General features: G+C 33.9%; 1 pseudogene; it reads right to left on the bottom strand.

Annotated features, from left to right (window-relative positions):
• Positions 1 to 18,426: 18,426 nt before the first annotated feature.
• LOC138834484 (U6 spliceosomal RNA) lies at positions 18,427 to 18,526 on the bottom strand (annotated as a pseudogene).
• Between the last annotated feature and the right edge of the window lie 237 nt (positions 18,527 to 18,763).

Genomic DNA, 18,763 nt, shown 5'->3' with positions numbered 1-18,763 from the left:
GCTAAGATCACATTTCTTTTTCTTTTTCTTTTCTTTATATTGTAGACATTTCCTACTTATTACAAATGAGGAAAACACGGAATCTGTTTCTTTGTGTCTTGTTTATTTTACTTCGTAGGATTTTTCCAAGTCTTTCCAGTTCCGTATGAATTTGAAGTATAGAATTCCACCGTGCATACATAAACCACATTTTGTCAATTCGTTCATCTACTGAGTGGCATATTGGATTAAAACATGACTGCATATAAGTATCACTTAGTGTCATTCAAAAATGAGAGATGTCACCTCCAGAGATATTCTAAAAGCATGATTTCTAAGTAAGATAGGATTTTATGGTGGTATGAGTTTTGAGATATCTGGATGAGTCTCATGTATGTCTTGCACTGAATTAGGCAGGAAGATATCCAATATCATAGAGGATAAAAATGGTAGTGTCAAAAATATTTCCTTTGAGAAAGATATAGGAGCCTGCCAGAAGTATAAAGTAGTTCAGATAATTTTGAAGTATTTAGAAATGCAAGGTAAGTATGTCTCTTTAAATAATAATTATGTAAGTGGAAGGGCAAAAGAAGGGGAAGAGAAAAAATAAGTGACAGCAGATAATTGTCCCAATAGAATATAAAAAAACATAATCTATAATTTTCAAGTTAAAGAGAGACCAATAGAATTAATGCAAAATATTTACTTGACTTTAGCCTACTTTAATGCTCCAATGGCTTTCATAAAATGCAGATGCATAGTTTTGTGTGTTCTGTCATTTGCTAAGCGTTTCGTCCAGAAAAGGTTATCAATTACTTATAAATGATGCATAATTCCTAGGTATTCCAGTTATCACATACACTCTTGATTGAGATATCTCTGTATAAACTCAAAATAACGGACAAAAAAAAAAAAAACCTTAAAATAAACAGAAATCACACGTTTGTTTTAAACGCTGTAGTTTACAGAGTTTTTAGCCAAAACCAAAAACGTCTATTTAGATATTCTTCATTTTGTGTGAAGAATTTTTAACAATAGTTTATTTGCTGACATGTAATTCACTTGCAATATACTATCTCCTTCTATTGTATACACTTTAGTGCTTTGGAAGTGAATTGTAACTTTATAGGTTTTCAAAGCCTAATTTTCACAAACTTGCATTTCTTCAAATAGAAATGTTAAAAATTTTAGAACAGACATTAAAATAGATAAAAAAATTCTGTTAATAGAATTTGTCCAGCATACATGCTCTGTAGTGTGTATTTTCAAAATTTTATTTTGGGGATTTTTCCAGGGTCTCACACATACTATTTAAGTGCACTGTCAATGAACTACAATTCCCTGTCCAAATACTTCTTTTTACTTCTCTTTAATACATTCATAGAAGTATAATGAATTGATCCTATACAATTCTTTTCGACCTTTGAGAATTGAAAACTTGCTTGCTAAAATGATTGCAGTATTATACAAATGGATCACTATAAGTAGTTTATCAATTCCTCCACAATGCATTACTATATTTTGTGTCATCTTTTTATATTAGAGTCATACTAGTGATTTTTCTTTTTCTTTTTTTTCCCGTTTTATTTTTTTAATATTATTTTATTTTATTTGAGAACATACTGTACAGAGGGGCTACAATTACATGGGCAGGATAATGCATACATTTCTTACCATGCATTGCAGCCTCCTCCTTTGTTTACCCTTCACCTCCCTTCCCAGCCTCCCCTCTCCCCCCACCCAATTATACCCCCTCCCCCTCTTTTTCTTTTTTTAATATACTAAAGAGGAACTTATTTCATATGCTCCTCTTATTGACTATTAATTTACACATGTTCTTTAAAGAAATATCCTATTCAGGAAAAATTATATAGAAATAGAAGGTATAAAACTATTTAAGATTAAGAATCATTGTAGCATTCACATTTTAGCATTAACAAATATGTTACCTCTATCTGTTGGATATGTTTTCACTTCGGTTATAGTGTCCTTTGAATTATGAGTATAGTGTCCTTTGAATTATGAAAGGCTATCACTTGATATAATCCAGTATCTTCTTGCTTTTCTTTAGCAACTAATGCTTTCCATTTAGAAACCTTTACTGATACAATGTCATGAATTTTTACGTTTATCTCTTATCGGTTTTTACATCTCATATTTAGTTTGATAATCATTTTTTATTTTAAATTTTTGTATAAGGATTGAGGTAGGCCTGGTGCCTGTAGGTCACACCTGTAATCCTAGTTAATCAGGAGTCTGAAATCTGAGGATCACGGTTTAAAGCCAGCCCGGGCAGGAAAGTCCATGAGACTCGTATTTCTAATAAATCACTAGAAAGCCAGAAGTGGTGCGGTGGCTGAAATGTTAGGGTGCTTGCATTGATCTGCAGATCATATGGACAGCGCCTAATCCCAGAGTTCAAGCTCCATGAGTGACAAAAAACAAAACAAAAGAAACATAAAAAGGGATTGAGGTAGTAGTCTAAGATCATTCTTTAAATCTCGAGAGAAAATAGTGCCAATACACCCATTTAAGATTCTATTTTTTATTTCATAAAGTCATAGGATAGTTTTCAAAATCAATTGACCATAAACTGAGAATTTATTTTTGAAAAATCTGTTACATTCTTCTATGTGTCTGCTCTTGTAGTAGAACTATGTTGTCTTTACTACTCAACATGGTAAAAAGATTCAAAGCTAGTATGAAGGCTGAAGATACACAATTTTACAAGTTTGTTCTAACTGACCTGTATTCCTTGAATTTACATACGAGTTTATTGAGCAGGTGGACCAATATTCTACAGAAATATCTAGATGTTTGAAAGTGACTCATATTTTGTACCTTGTAAAAACACAAGACCCCAGATATTATATATAGAAAAATGCCTTCAGAGAATACTTGAAACAACTAAAATTAATTCAAGAATGAGTTACGATTTAAATAACACTGTAACATAACAAAGCTGAATGATAACAACTTGAGCTGTACAACAGAGGAGAGTGAGAGGGGAAACAATGATGTACCACATAGGAGCTATATGTCATTGCTATTGTGTTTCAAAAAACAGAAAGACTTCAGAGAAGAGAAGGAGAAAAATAACGTTTCCTGAGACAAGTTTCTTTTTAATCCATCTAATAGTTTGTACTAAAAGTCAGTGAAAATGGGAAAAAATAAAATAGAAATTAAAGCATTGTATATACCTGTTACAATGTAAAGAAATTGTAACAGGAATATGATAATTTCCAAAGAAATAAGAGAAAGAATAGTTAAACTCTAAAGGGAAAAATAATGAAGAGACAAAAGAAGCAAAGTAAAACCTTTATGAATAACAAACACAAGAGTTTGGAAGTGGAAAGGCAGTGGAAATATTCTAAATAACAATAAAAATTGCTAACGTGGATAGAATATGTATCACATGTTATCATATATAATTTTGAAAGGGCGTACTAGGAATGAAAGTTTGAAAGTCATGGTTTAAAACACTATTTGGATTATAACTAGACAGAGTAGCTCTGTGGTAAACCATTGGCCTTGCATATGTGAAGCAATGGTGTGATCTCGCAAGCATTACAAAGTACACACAAAGCACACACACACACACACACACACAAACATACACACCACATACACACATTTGGAATATTGATTTTATTATATTAAACGGAGGAAATTTTCACAAACAGTAAAAGTATGTTAATATATGAAATCATAATATTGCTCGTACCATTTAAAAGTTTAGTACAAATAAAATAGTCACAATATACTTGGATTTTAATAGATTAAGTAAATGGAAAATTAATAGAAGACATTAGAACCTTTGCAAATAAGTTTTAAATAATAATCATTTTGAAACAAGTGTCCTTTTATTTTGACAAAAGATTGATGTTACTGGTGTTTTAACTCAAGATTTAGTATGTGATAGCGAGGTGCTCTATATAACACTAGCGATGGCTACATCTCTAATCGGTTCACTCTGAATAGTTTTATAATAAGGTCTCATAGTTTCCCAGTCTCTCCCGAATTACAAACCCTATTTACAATTCCAACCATAGCTAGAAAATGGATACAACAAACCACCATGCCGAGCTCAAACTTTTTTTTAAATTTAAGTACAAATATTTCCAAAAAGTGATCAGGTAATGAAGGCTTTCTTAATAAAGTAAGTGCTTCTTGAAAATGCAGTAAATATTTGTTACCTGGACAAATATGTTTATAAATATAAGAAAATAAATGTATTTAAATTCACTAACCATATAAAAATTAAGAAAATAATTTCAAATAGCCAAATGTTACATATTTTAAAAGCAAAATATATGTGACTGAATAATATACATATGTAGAAGTCATGCAAAATTATATTAACTGATCCTACAACTCTGAAAAAAGAATTACCCTAAAGAAACAAAAGGAAACATTTAAGCTCAAAATTTGAAAATTAGAAAATAAAATGAAGTAGGGGCTGGGACGGTAGCTCAGTGGTAGAGCGATTGCCTTCCATGCATGAAGTCCTGGGTTCGATTCCTCAGCACCATATAAGCAAAAAGGAAAAAGCTGGAAGTGGTGCTGTGGTTCAAGTGGTAGAGCACTAGCCTTGAGCTGTAGAGCTGAGGGACGGGGCCCAGGCCCAGAGTTCAGGCTCCACAACCGAACCCCCCCCCCAAAAAAAAGAAAAGAAAATGAAGTGTACTCTTTAGTTGACTTAATTAAGTGGAAAAGCTCTGTATATCAATTTTATAATAAAAATGCATAAACAAAGTAAGCAAAAGTACCCATTGATCAATAGCAACAGCAAAAGCATCAGTAGTTCTTGTTTTGAGTGTACAAAAATATCGATGGAAGATATCACATTGTTCCTTCCTTAAGAAATGTATTCATTATCTCATTTATGTAACTTTAACCCCTGTGTACCTTACCATTATAATAAATTGAAATTAAAATTAAAAATAAACCTATATATATATATATATATATATATATATATATATATATATATATATATACCAATTAAGAATTCTTAGAAGCCATTGGTTAAAATTTTTGTAAAAAACTTCCCTAAATACCCAAGGAATATACTTTGATGATACTATTTAAATACTTCAACCTCAGCAGAAAAGCAAAAATTTTAAAAACTGTTACAAAGTAAAGTATTAAATCAGAATATATTACTATTAATAATAATCATAAGATGATTTTATAGTCGTAGTCAAATATGTAAGAAATGAGGCAATTTGCCATTCATCTGCACTTAATAAGTGAGAAAGAATTTTCTAGGTCTTTTTAAATTATCATAAGTTTAATGAAATTATTCTGTCACATCATATGATAATCAGATAAAGCTGATATTAGAGCAAAGAACAGATTGTATTAAGTTTTTGGATGTTAATGTATATACTTATTTTGGTTGTGGGAAAATGTGTGTATTTCACCTTGGGGTATATTGTTCTTGCAGGCCCGGATTCCCTTTCCACAAGAACATGCATCTCATCTGTCCTTTTAGCCTTCCCATCATCAATGGCATCAGAGTTGCACACCAACTTGTCTAGCTTGCTACCTTGACTGACCTGGATCCACAGTCCTTCCAATCTTAGTCTCTAGATAGTGCAGGTTGGTAGAAATGATCCAATTCACCCAGCTATAGATTGAGAAGTACGTCCACTAAACTTTTGGTTTGCGTTCTGTTCTCAAGCCTCCAAAATAGTTAAGACTACACATTGGATCCCCTGTTGCCAAGCAATAAGAATATTTTAAAGCAACTAGACATATATATGACTTAGGCTTGTGACTACCTCAGGAAAAGTATAAAAGAGCAGTGAAGCATAGAGGACAGCCAGAATTTAACTACCTACTCAGAGGCTGAATAAGCAAAGCTAGCTACTCAGGAGTCTGAGATCTGAAGACCACTGTTCAATCATGAAAATACAAGCGATTATCTCAAAAAAAAAAAAAAAACAGAATTGTAGCAGAGGCTGAAGTGGTAGGCCACTATCCTTGGGCACAGAAGCTGAGGAATAGTTTCCATGGCACTATCAAGCCTCAAGAATGATGAATGCATGCATGAGCACATGCACATGTGCGTGTGTGTACTCGCACATGCATGCACACATATACAAACACATATGAGTATTTCAATGTGAAGTTTTTATTTTTTTATCTTGCTGTACTTTCTTTCCCTGTATTAGTTCACAAATTAACAAAATCAGCTAAGGACCTATTTACATAAAATTCATCATGTTTCTCTAAAATCTACTCTCTTTTTGAAAGCCTGCTTTTATTTGAACCCAAAAGTAAATTATTCAGGAAGTCAATTCATCACTCTCAAGTTTATAGTATTAGATGATTGTTTAGGTTCCTCGTAGCAATATGATTTTGTGAAATCCTGCATCAAGTAATATATTTCTTTCACTAGAAGAGAAACCTCTGTCAAACAATTAATAATAGCTTATTCTCCTCCTGGCATTCATCTGTAGTTTTATTTTTTTCATATATTTCATGATCTGTCTGTATATGCCAAAGACTGCCATGAAAATAAAATACCCTTCTCAGCGCTTAGCATGTGTATACCATTCGTAGATATGGAAATTGCTTTGGAAAAAATAATGTTCACCCTATCTTGAGAAAGAAGAATTGGTTTCTCAGCACTTTAGGTAAGAACTTGAGGGAAAGAAACAAAAGGAAAAGTGAGGAACAAACAACTCAACACATAGATTCAAATGAAACAAACAACCCAAGAAAACACAAATTAATTCAGTACTCAAGAACCTGCAGGAAATGAAAGATTTAAAAAAATCAGCTATGACAAGCTTATGAAATTCGTGACTACATGGGATTGCAATTTTGTGAGGATAGTGGCAAAAGCCCAGACTGAACAGAAAGTTCTGTACACAATGCCATACAGCTGTTGTTCTAAATTCCAGGAAGAATAACATCAAGTGGACGGAGGCCAAGTTCATACACAAGTAGGAAGCCAGTTTCTAGCTGAAAAATAATCAGGATAACTTGGGGCTGGGGGCATGACAAAGTGGTAAGAACACACATTTAAGGGGACAAAACACTCAATTCAAACTCTAATATTAGGAGTATGAAAGAAAAAAGCTATGATTTTAAATAATTAGAACAATTGTAACACTTGAGTATTCTAGTGGAGAAAAATCCATTAGAGAGATAGAATGAACCCACGTTGCAATGCTCCTTTAGTGATAATGTTTAGTCGTACTTCAGACAAAACAGAGTTACCTTGCAAATGAGCATGGATGTGCATTTGGGTGATGGAAATACTCTACTTACACAGGTGTAAATTAAATAGATTTTTGGGGGTAGATTGTAGTTCTTGAACTAAGAGCCTTGGTGTTGTCCATGAGCTTTTTCTCTCAAGGCTACCACTCTAATACTTGGAGCCACAGTTCCAATTCTGATTTTCTGTTGGTTGTTTGGAGATAAGAGGCTCATGGACTTTCCTGCACAGGATGGCTTCAAACCAAGATCGTCAGATCTCAGCCTCCTGAGTAATCTTGATTCCAGGCATGAGTCGTCGATGTTTTTAATAATTTAGTAAATTGTATAGTTACAGAAATTATAAATTATGATTGTAACCTGTGTAATATATGTGTGTATGTATAGATCAATGCATACACTTAGAAATATATTAAAATATTTTTGCATCTAAAGTAGATTTATGAAATCATCCTTCATTAAAAATATAATGGAAACAAAAGTTAATAAGGAGCAAAACAAAGGTAATTGTTACACGTTTCTTTTTGTTTAATGGAATATGAATTGTGAGAATCAGTTTGGGAAAACAATCTCTACTTTAACAAAATGGATAATTGCTATTAATTCCAATCCATCTCTTTGCCCATATTGTGCATCCTCACACATGAGTGTCAAAATCAAACCACACTTTTTGCCTTTGTATTTAACTCACCTGTTATAATTTAGGGGCTAGATGAAGTAATCAAATAATGATTAAAATAATAGTAAGTGAGGCTATTAGTGAGAGCTGAAAAACATTTTAAATATGATAACTAATTAAATTACATATTTCTTGCTTTTACTCTGTTTTTATGTCCCTCATTCCCACATTAGGAAAGTACATAGAAGGTTCTCACTAAATTATATGTAATTATTAAAAATTTATTGAAAGAATATGGGCAAAGTGTGGTTTTAGCTTTTTGTAACCTGTATGGGGTAGTGTGTTTTTGAGGACTTGCAATACGTTGTGATGGTGATGAAGGGAGGGATGTCTTTATTCTGGAAAACTGGCTAGAGGATTGCTCCCAGAAAGATAGTGATGAATTCTTCTAAAAGGACAGTAAAATCACTTTCACAACCATGTTCACTACTGCACTCTTCACTGTAGCCAAGTTATGGAAACAGCCCAGATGCCCTTTGGCGAAGAGATGGTTGGCAAAAGGGTGTCATATATAAATAAGTGGAATGTATTTATCCATTATGAAGAATATTAGGTTATTTGCAAAGAAATGGATAGATATAAAAATATGTTAAATAAATGAAGTCAAAGCCAGACACACAAAGGACCCATGTTCTGTCTCATATTTGGAAGCTAGAACTTTATACAATTTTACACAGCAATATTAACCAAATCATGCTATTTGTAGAGGAGTATTTAAAAGGTGTAATTTTTTATAAACTTGAACTTTTAATCCAACAAAATAAACACCAGGAAACTATCACTTTGAAGATGTGAGGGGAAGTCAAAGGGAAAGAATAAAAAGAGTTATGGAGGAAGAAAGTGAAGACATGATATTCAATGCAGATAGTATGAAACTAGAAAAAATTAAAGTGTGGTGAGGTTTACAAAGGCAGGGAAAAGTTATATAAGGATCCATTATACGTAAAAGCATTATTTATTGAATGTAAATTCCCTTGTACAACTAGTTATGATAATAAAAATATAATTAAAAACAATGGAGCCATCTGATCTTAAACTGTGTTCTCTTAAACCATGAGTCAATATAATAGTTTCCTACTCAGAAATTTTCTTTGCAGGTATTTTCCCTTTAGTGACAGAAAAATGATCAATGCAATGAATATCAATACATCACATTGCACATCATAAAGAGACACAATAAAAATCACAGTACAACATTACTAGTACAACATTGCACACATGGTAAGTGTTAGCCTGAGGTTCATCTCCCACTGTATCAATTAACCTCATTCTATTTTATGACTAAAATACCAGCACTTAGTCTACAAATTCTTGGAAAATTTCCCAGAATTATTGTGTACACTCATAATATTTCACTTTATCTTTGTTAGAAAATAGGGAACTGTAATATGAATACTCAAAGTTCATAATCAGTACATACCTCCCTGGTGAAAGGAAGTGCTAAAGTATAACATTCTTGATTTCTAGGTCAAAATAGCAAAAATCATATTCTATCCCTTCACTGAACACTGCACTGCCTCGGGACCCTATCTCTGTTTAAAACTGTCTTACTGAAAGAATGACCTCCCCAATTCCTGATGGAAACAGACTGCAGGTCTTATGGACCAATCATTTCCACATTGTAGCTCAACTAAGTTGTTTACCATTAGAAGTATTTTGATTGCTTTTTATACCCAACATTTTGAGAGAAAGGTACTACTTTAAAATGCTATTAAAGTAAGACATATAAAAATCACCTTTGACCCTAGATAAATATTTTACCTTTCATGTACCCAAAAATGCAGTCTGACCCATCATTAATGAATTAAAGCCTCTCCAACTTGTGAATACAATTGGTTTAAAAAGACCTAAAGGGCTGGGAAGGTGGCTCAGTGGTAGAGCGCTTGCCTTGCATGCGTCAAGCCCTGGATTTGATTCCTCAGCACCACATAAAAAAAAAAAAGAAAAAAGCCGCAAGTGGCGCTGTGGCTCAAGTAGAAGAGCGCTATCCTTGAGCTGAAGAGCTGAAGGAAAGCGCCCAGGCGCAGAGTTCAGGCCCCACTACCAGACTCCCCCACCCCTGAAAAAAAGATATCAATACTACAATATTTGTGCAAAATTTCGTATGATACTGAAGATTCAATTGAAAACTGTTAACACTTGAAAATAACTCTTTTTCTTAGGAGTAGGAAACAAAACACAAGATTAATCCTAATCATTTCAAAGACATTTATTTATACTACAAATTCACTCTTATAACTACAAAGATTCCAAAAATAACTGAAGCATAGTGTCACAAAGGGCATAATTTAACTTCATCATGTACATTCAAAGGACTGTGCTAATAGAAAACAAAGTTATGCTAAAAATTAGCTCACGCAATTCACTTCCATTCTTTTATTCTATATATTTTAGTTTCATAAAAACTGTCTTTTGATAAAATGATGCATAAAAAGCCTATATACCCACTTACATTTTCAGATTTTAACAATGTTTATTTCAGAAATGTCTTTAGCTGTATAGTCAATGAACTGAAATAACACTAAAGTATTCAAAGGGTTTTCAGAAATTGCAAGACTGACTCTTGGATGATATTTATATTGGAAAAGATCTTCAAAAAGCCTCATTTGTTAAAGTTGTGATAGTTACTCCCACAAAAGAACTATTAATGAAGAAACCTTTGTATGTAAAATACAACTTAAAATGCATCCACAATCTGGAAGTGACACATGCTTTTTTTGTTTGTTTTTGCAATGTATATCTAACAAACATATCCACAATACTGTTTTTCAGTCAATATGATCGGATATTCAAACCTAAAACATACGGGATTTATTCTTAGTGTGAATAGATACTATCTTATAAAGAAAGTTATTTTCAACAGAAATCCGGAAAGAGTTTATCCACCTTGAGTTTCACAGGAATAACCAGAGTGTAATACCTGTTTGGTCAAGTCAGATAAACTCACTCCATGAGTATATCTTAAAAGTATAGCCAATTTAAGAGGTCAAATACATATTTTGTACTGACAGTCATCTTACAACAATAACTTACTACTTAAATATATGTGTATCTTCTTCCCTAACATATACAAAGAGCTGAAAGTGATCTCTTTTATCTAACTTAATGTTGTAAATGCTTTAATTATGATGATGTTATTATTTGACGAATAAAATGTACAGAAGGGTGGTTCCACTGAAATGACAGTACGGAACAATGATAAATAACAACATTGCAACACAGTTCTTTTCAGACTCTCTCTGTCCTCATTGGCAAGCAACATGGCAACAGCACACACACACACACACACACACACACACACACACATTTGGGCACATTTACACACACATTTAGATGCAAGGCAAATTCAGGGTGTATTGTACAATAAAGTTCAAATAAAATATTAGTGATAAGTCTAAGGATAATGGGTGTAGAGGAGCACCTAGAAACGGAAGTAATTGGTCTAGAAAATTTGTTTAACAGGATCCTAACAGAGAACTTCCCAAACATGCAAAAAGACAGGCCTATTCAGATACAAGAAGCTTTTAGAATTCCAAATAGACGAGAAAAGAATAGGACATCCCACTGTCACATTACAATCCACACAGGATCAACTCAGACCAAGGAAAGATCCTTAAAGCTGTGAAGGAGAAAAGATTAACCACCTATAAAGGAAAACCAATTAGAATCACCTCAGATTTCTCAGCAGAGACAATCAAACAAGAAGAGCCTGGAATGATGTATCCCATGCCCTAAAAACAAATAACTATCAACTAAGAATACTCTACCCAGCTAAACTCTCCTTCATAACTGAAGGCCAAACAAAAACCTTCCATAGGAAAGAAAAATTGAAACAATACATCTCCACCAAACTAGCCCTGCAAAAGATTCTTAAAGATGTCCTACACATAGTAAACCAACAAGACCACAATAAAGGCCAAGAAACTGCACCCAAAATGAGAATCCAAGAACCATAGAAAGAACCCAGTTTTCACAGCCCCCGAGAAGGTGGATAACATGGTAGGAAGTCCGAAATACCTCTCAGTCCTTTTTATCAACATTAACGGACTTAACTCTCCAATTAAGCAAGATAGACTGTCTAGTTGGATTAAAAATAAAGTTCCTTCTATCTGCTGCCTTCAGGAGTCACACCTTGCCCATAAAAACAAACACATTTTCAATGTTAAAGGCTGGAACAAAATCTGCCAAGCAAATGGCCCCCATAAACATGCAGGAGTTGCAATCCTAATATCAGATAAAATAGACTTCAAATTAAAATTTGTGACAAGAGATAAAGAAGGTCGCTACATACTAATTAAGGGTTCTCTCCTGCAAGAGGATATTACAATTCTAAATATCTATTCGCCAAAAAATGTAGCACCCAAATTTATCCAAGAAACAGTACTTTACCTCAAATCCCACATGGATCCAAATACATTCATAGTTGGGGATTTTAAAACACCACTCTCCCCACTAGGTAGATCAACTCGGCAAAAACTAAACAGAGAAACCACAGATCTAAACAGCTGCAGAGATCAACAAGATTTAACAGACATCTACCGAATATTTCACCCAGCAGCATCAGAATACATGTTTTTCTCAGCAGCACAAGGAACATTTTCTAAAATAGACCACATTTTAGGCCACAAAGCAAACTTGTCTAAATTCAGAAACATTGAAGTTATACCTTGCATTCTCTATGACCACAAGGGAATAAAACTAGAACTCACCACCAAAAGCCACCAAAGAAAGGACGGTAACATATGGAGGCTGAACAAGACACTGCTGAATCACGAGTGGGTCATGGAAGATATTAGAAAGGAAATTCAAATGTTCATGCTATTCAACAAAACAGAGAACACAAATTACCAGCTCCTTTGGAACACAGCAAAGGCAGTATTCAGAGGCAAGTTTATAGTTCTGAACTCCTACATCAACAAATTGGGGAGATCTGAAACCAACAATTTAATGACATATCTAAACATCCTTGAAAAGAGCAGCAAGATAAACCCCAATCCAGTAGATGGAATGAAATAATCAAAATTAAATCAGAATTAGAGGAATTAGAATTCAAAAAAACTATAGAAAGGATCAACAAAACAAAGAGTTGGTTCTTCGGAAAAATTAACAAAATTGACAGACCCTTAGCAAATCTTATCAGAAAAAGAATAGAACACACCCAAATTAATAAACTCAGAAATGAGAATGGAAACATCACTACGGAAACAACCAAGATTCAGTACATTATAAGGGAATATTCCTCAAAACTTTATGCTAATAAGTTTGAGAACTTGACAGAAATGGACCTTTTCCTAGCAAATATTGACATTCCAAAACTAAACCAAGATGAGTTAAACCATCTTAACAAACCCATATCAAGCATTGAAATAGAAACAGCAATAAGAGACCTCCCAGGTAAGAAAAGTCCAGGACCAGATGGTTTTACAGCAGAATTCTACAAGGCCTTCAAAGCAGAGCTCACACCAATACTCCTCCAACTCTTCAATGAAATTGAAGGAAAAAGTTCACTACCGAACACATTCTATGCAACCATCGTAATCCTCATCCCAAAAACAGGCAGGGACTCATCAAAGAAAGAAAACTGTAGACCCATTTCTTTGATGAACACTGATGCAAAACTTCTCAACAAAATTTTGGCCAATCGACTTCAACAATTCATCCAAAAATCATAAACCAATATCATACAGGATTCATTTCAGGAATGCAAAGCTGGTTCAATATACTCAAATCAATTAATATAATTCATCACATCAACAGGAGCAAGGATAAGAACCACATGGTTATTTCAATAGATGCAGAAAAAGCATTCAACAAGATTCAACACCCCTTTATGATGAAGGTTTTGGAAAAAGTAGGAATCCATGGAACATTCCTCAATACAATAAAGGCTGAATATGACAAATCTACAGCCAGCATTATACTTGATGGTGAAAAACTAAAGTCATTTCCTCTTAACTCAGGAACAAGACAATGATGTCTACTCTCTCCACGTCTCATCAATCTAGTATTAGAATGCCTAGCTACAGCAATAAGACAAGATCCAAACATAAAAGGGATCCAAATAGGAAAAGAAGAAATAAAACTCTCCTTATTTGCAGATGACATGATCTTGTATTTAAAGAATCCCATCGACTGCACTCCCAAATTACTCAAGCTGATTCAAAACTTTGGCATAGTAGCCTGGTATAAAATTAAACCCCCAAAATCAATGAATTTTCTGTATGCCAACAATGAGAAAAGTGTGCCTGAAATTTTGAAAGTAACTCCATTTGTAATATCCCCACAAAAAATAAAATACCTAGGAATTAACTTAACTAAAGGAGTGAAGGACATTTACGATGAAAACTTTAAAATCTTGAAAAAGGAAATCAAAACAGAACTTAGAAAATGGCAAAACATTTCATGCACCTGGATTGGAAAGATTAACATCGTGAAAATGGCAATATTTCCCAAGGCTATCTACAAATTCAATGAGATACCTATCAAAATTCCAACCTTGTTCTTCAAGGAAATAGAAGAGGCATTCTAAAAATTCATATGGAACAATAAAAGACCCCGAATAGCAAAAATGATCCTCAATGGAAAGAACACTACTGGAGGAATATCAATACCAAATTTCAAACCGCACTATTAAGCCATAGTAATCAAAACAGCTTGGTACTGGCATAAGAACAGACCTCAGTACCAATGGAATAGAACTGAAAACCCAGAAATGAACCTACAGACCTATAGCCATTTAATATTTGATAAGGGAGCTAAAACAATTGAATGGAAAATAGATAGCCTCTTCAGTAAATGGTGCTGGCAAAACTGGTTAACTACTTGTAGAAAACTAAAGCTAGATCCTTATATATCACCCAGCACACGAATAATTTTCAAATGGATCAAAGACCTCGGAGTCAAACCAGAGAATCTGAAAACATTACAGGATGGAATAGGAGTAACCTTATGTCTCCTTGCTCAGGCCGAAATTTTCTTTATAGAGACCCGGAAATACATACAATGGACAAGGGTCTTGGAACTTGAAGAATTAAATCCGCCAAAAACAAATCCTCAAAAAAACAACTGCCCAATAAATAAGTGGGCTAAAGACATAAAGAGAAACTTCTCTGAAGAAGAAAGAAGTATGGCAATAGACACATGAAGAAATGCTCAATCTCCCTAGCCATAAAAGAAATGCAAATCCAAACAACATTGAGATACCACCTCACCCTAGTTAGAATGGCAAAAATCAAGAACTCTAACAACAACAGATGCTGGAGGGGATATGGACAGAAGGGAACCTTATTGAATTGTTGGTGTGAGTGTAAACTTGTTCAACCACTTTGGAAATCAGTATGGAGGTACTTCAAAAGACTTCATATGGAGTTCCCCTATGACCCAGCAATACCACTTTTGGATATTCACCCAAATCTTTACAAACAAGACCACACTAAAGCTACCAGCATAACTATGTTTATTGCAGCATTATTTACCATAGCTAAGATATGGAAGCAACCCAGATGCCCCTCAGTAGATGAATGGATCAAGAAAAAGTTGTATATATACACAATGGAATTCTATGCCTCCATCAGAAATAATGACATTGCCACATTTGTTAGGAAATGGAAAGACTTGGAAAAATTTATATTAAGTGAAGTAAGCCAAGCCCCAAGAAACATAGGTCCCATGGTTTCCCTTATTTCCAATATCTAATATATGTATGAGTCAAACAGAAAAGGTCTGATAATGTGATGTTAGGAAAATGAACCCATAGTTATGCATTTTAATGTTTTTTTCTTTCATGCATTTGTTTCTAACACATTTATAAGATTATTTCTTTGTTGCTTTGTATCTCCCCCCCCCACAGTATAACCCCACTTTCACTATATTTGATGTTGCTACAATTTGTAGAGGAGAGGGGGAAAAACAAGTAGTTTAAGGATACAGTTGGACGCGTTGCAACAATGAGAATTACATGTTGTCATGTCGAAAACGAACTTTACAACTTTGGTGCGGGGGGGGGGGGAAGGGAAGACGTGGGGGGGCCGAGGATTGGGTGGGGGGAAGGAGGGAGGCTGGGAAGGGATGTGAATGGCAAAGAAAGGAGGAATCTGCAATGCTTGATAAGAAATGTACTCATTATCTTGCCCATGTAATTGTAAGCCCTCTGTACAGTATGTTCACAAAAATATAAAAAAATAAAGAAAAGAAAAGAAAAGAACCTAAGGGATATGAGGACCAAATTATTATGATATTTCACTAGGTATCCTATGAGAAAGCAAAACAAAATGCACCAGAAGAAAGCCAGAAAATTTGAATATAATACAGGCTATTTTTCCTCACTAACTGTCATAGATGTATATGTTAATTCTAAGGAGACTTAAGTTCTAATAGCATTCGAACTACTGGATGACACTCATGTTTTACCGATACAAATTATGTCCATACAGGTAGACCCATTGCAACATTGAAATGTACAATTCGTTATGTTGAAAACGATCTTTACAACTTTCGTGGAGGGGCTGGGGAGGAGAGAGGAGAAGGGAAGGCGGGAGGATTGGGTGGGGAGGATGGAAAGGTATAGGAAGGGGAAACAACGGAGGAGGCTACTTACTGGTGATTCACTTGTACTTGAAGCATGATTCTGAATTATTGCTTGCTGATTCTGAAATATTGCTTTGATCATTATATTCTCCACGAAGAAAAAGTGAAATTTAATTGATAGCAAAGGACTACTAATACATTTTTACTTCTCATTAAGCATCTTCAATCATCAAAATTACCTGAAGACAATAGATAGGCCTATTTTTAGATGGAAACAAGTGTCTTTAAAAAAAACAAGAATTTAGGTAGTCATACAAAGGACTTCTATTTTATTACTGCATTATACATTTTTTCTAATGTTGGATACCAACATTAGAAAGCTATTAGGAAGCTCTTAAATCACATATGTTGAATAGTGAGTTCTCTTACACTATAACATGGTATTTCCCAAATCATTTACATAGAAGGCATTGTTTCCTATTTTCTCATTCCTAGAATAAGCTGCACATGAAGACACCCCTGGTCCTTATTTTCAGTCTGTACCTTTGAATACTGAGGAAAATCTTTCCGCTGCTCCCTATAATTCACTACTCTCCAGTTAGAATAATTTAGAATAGTAAAATTTGAAAAAGAGAAAATAAATCATGGTGAAAAAACATATGCAGAACATTCACCAGTTTTTTCTGACCAGTTCAACCAATGTGAACTATTGGGGAAATACATGGACACCTCATTCCCACTGGTACTCAAAATCACTGGTTAGGCAATTCTGACGAAGACAAGGAACAAGATGAAAAAATGAGGAATGGTATCAATTGCAAGAAAAAAATGGAGTAGGATCCAAGCAAATTTCTTCTTTGGGATGACGAAATGTATCGGCTTACTGTGTTGTGAACACTGCTTTCCAAAATGGCCACGCAGATGAATACTAGGGATGAGGATGAGTATACCCCTCTTCATCGGGAAGCCTAGAGTGGACACTTAGATTTTGTCCATGAGTTGGCAGCTCAAGGCAGATATTCATGCAATAACTCTGAATGGCTGGACACCCCTGCACAGTACTTATATGTGGAAAAATACCAAAATGGCTTCTTTATTACTTCATCATGATGCAGATACCAATCCCCAACTAAAGGCCTCTTGACCTCCTTGCATCTTGCTGCTGGGAATAGAAATAGCAAAGATACTCTGTATCTCCTTCGGTTGAACCATTATATCAAACCAGGTCTGAAGAACAACTTTGAAGAAACTGCATTTGATATTGCCAAAAGGGTAAGTACGTATCATTACCTCTTTGAAATTGTGGAAGGCTGTACAAATTGGTCTCCTAAATCATAATGGTTTGGTTATGTTTCTTAAATTTCAAAAATGCCAGTCCATCTTTTGTGTCCCTACACATTTTTTCACAATACAAAGCAACAGCAATATCTTACTATAAAAATTTATGTATTCCATGGTATTCTTCCAAGTGAATTGCATGACTTTGATATCAAAATGTATTCAAGAGTTGTTTGTATACATCTGTAATGATTTCTGCAGAGTTTGTGATTCTTTAAATCAGAAATAATTTTAACTTATCTGTTGAAATGAATAGTATAGAAACTAAAGATGTTCCGGGTGCTTTTCTGAACAAAGTATATCTATGTTTGTGTAATGTTCATAATCTATTTCATTCTCTCCTAGATATAATACTTTGAATTCTACATTGTTATATAATGTATAGATTCATTAGTAAATGTGACCTTTCAGATTGCATTCCATATAGAAGAATTTTAAGACTCCTTTTTTTTCTTAGTTTCTTTTATTATTTTATTTCTTTGGGATAAAATGGCAATATTATCTAATTTCAAGTTTTGTAAAGGTTATGCTATGTAAAGGCCTTTCTAAGGTGAAAATTTAATATACTGATGTCAAACTAACCTTTAATTCTATGAATTACATGTATTGTTACACTTATATTTTTGTAATCAACTTTTTAATAACTCTTTTTCATTTCTTGCATCAGAAGAATGAAAAATATGGAATACTTCACAAATTTTCATATCATCCTTGTGCAAGTGCTATGTTAATCTCTGTATTGTTGTAATTTGGGTAGACCTGCTGCTGAAGCATGTAATATCCTCTAAACTTAAGTACTTAATGATACAATCTTTATACAGGCATATATCCATTGTTGCCTATTTGTAACAAGGAACCCTTATTGTTCCTGAAAATGCTATTGATCTTATTTCTCTAAATTTCTGTGTACAGTGGGAAAAACTTATATAGTTTGGTCGATTGCTCACATTTACAATTTTTTGTCAGTGACTATTTCGTCATTTTCATTTTAAATTTGATCATACTTTGAAG

Source organism: Dipodomys merriami, unplaced genomic scaffold (genome assembly GCF_024711535.1).
Source record: "Dipodomys merriami isolate MVZ:Mamm:240054 unplaced genomic scaffold, mDipMer1.0.p SCAF_216, whole genome shotgun sequence".
Lineage (NCBI taxonomy): Eukaryota > Metazoa > Chordata > Mammalia > Rodentia > Heteromyidae > Dipodomys > Dipodomys merriami.
Note: the sequence above shows the minus strand (reverse complement) of the source record. Positions and strands in the feature narration are given on the sequence as shown.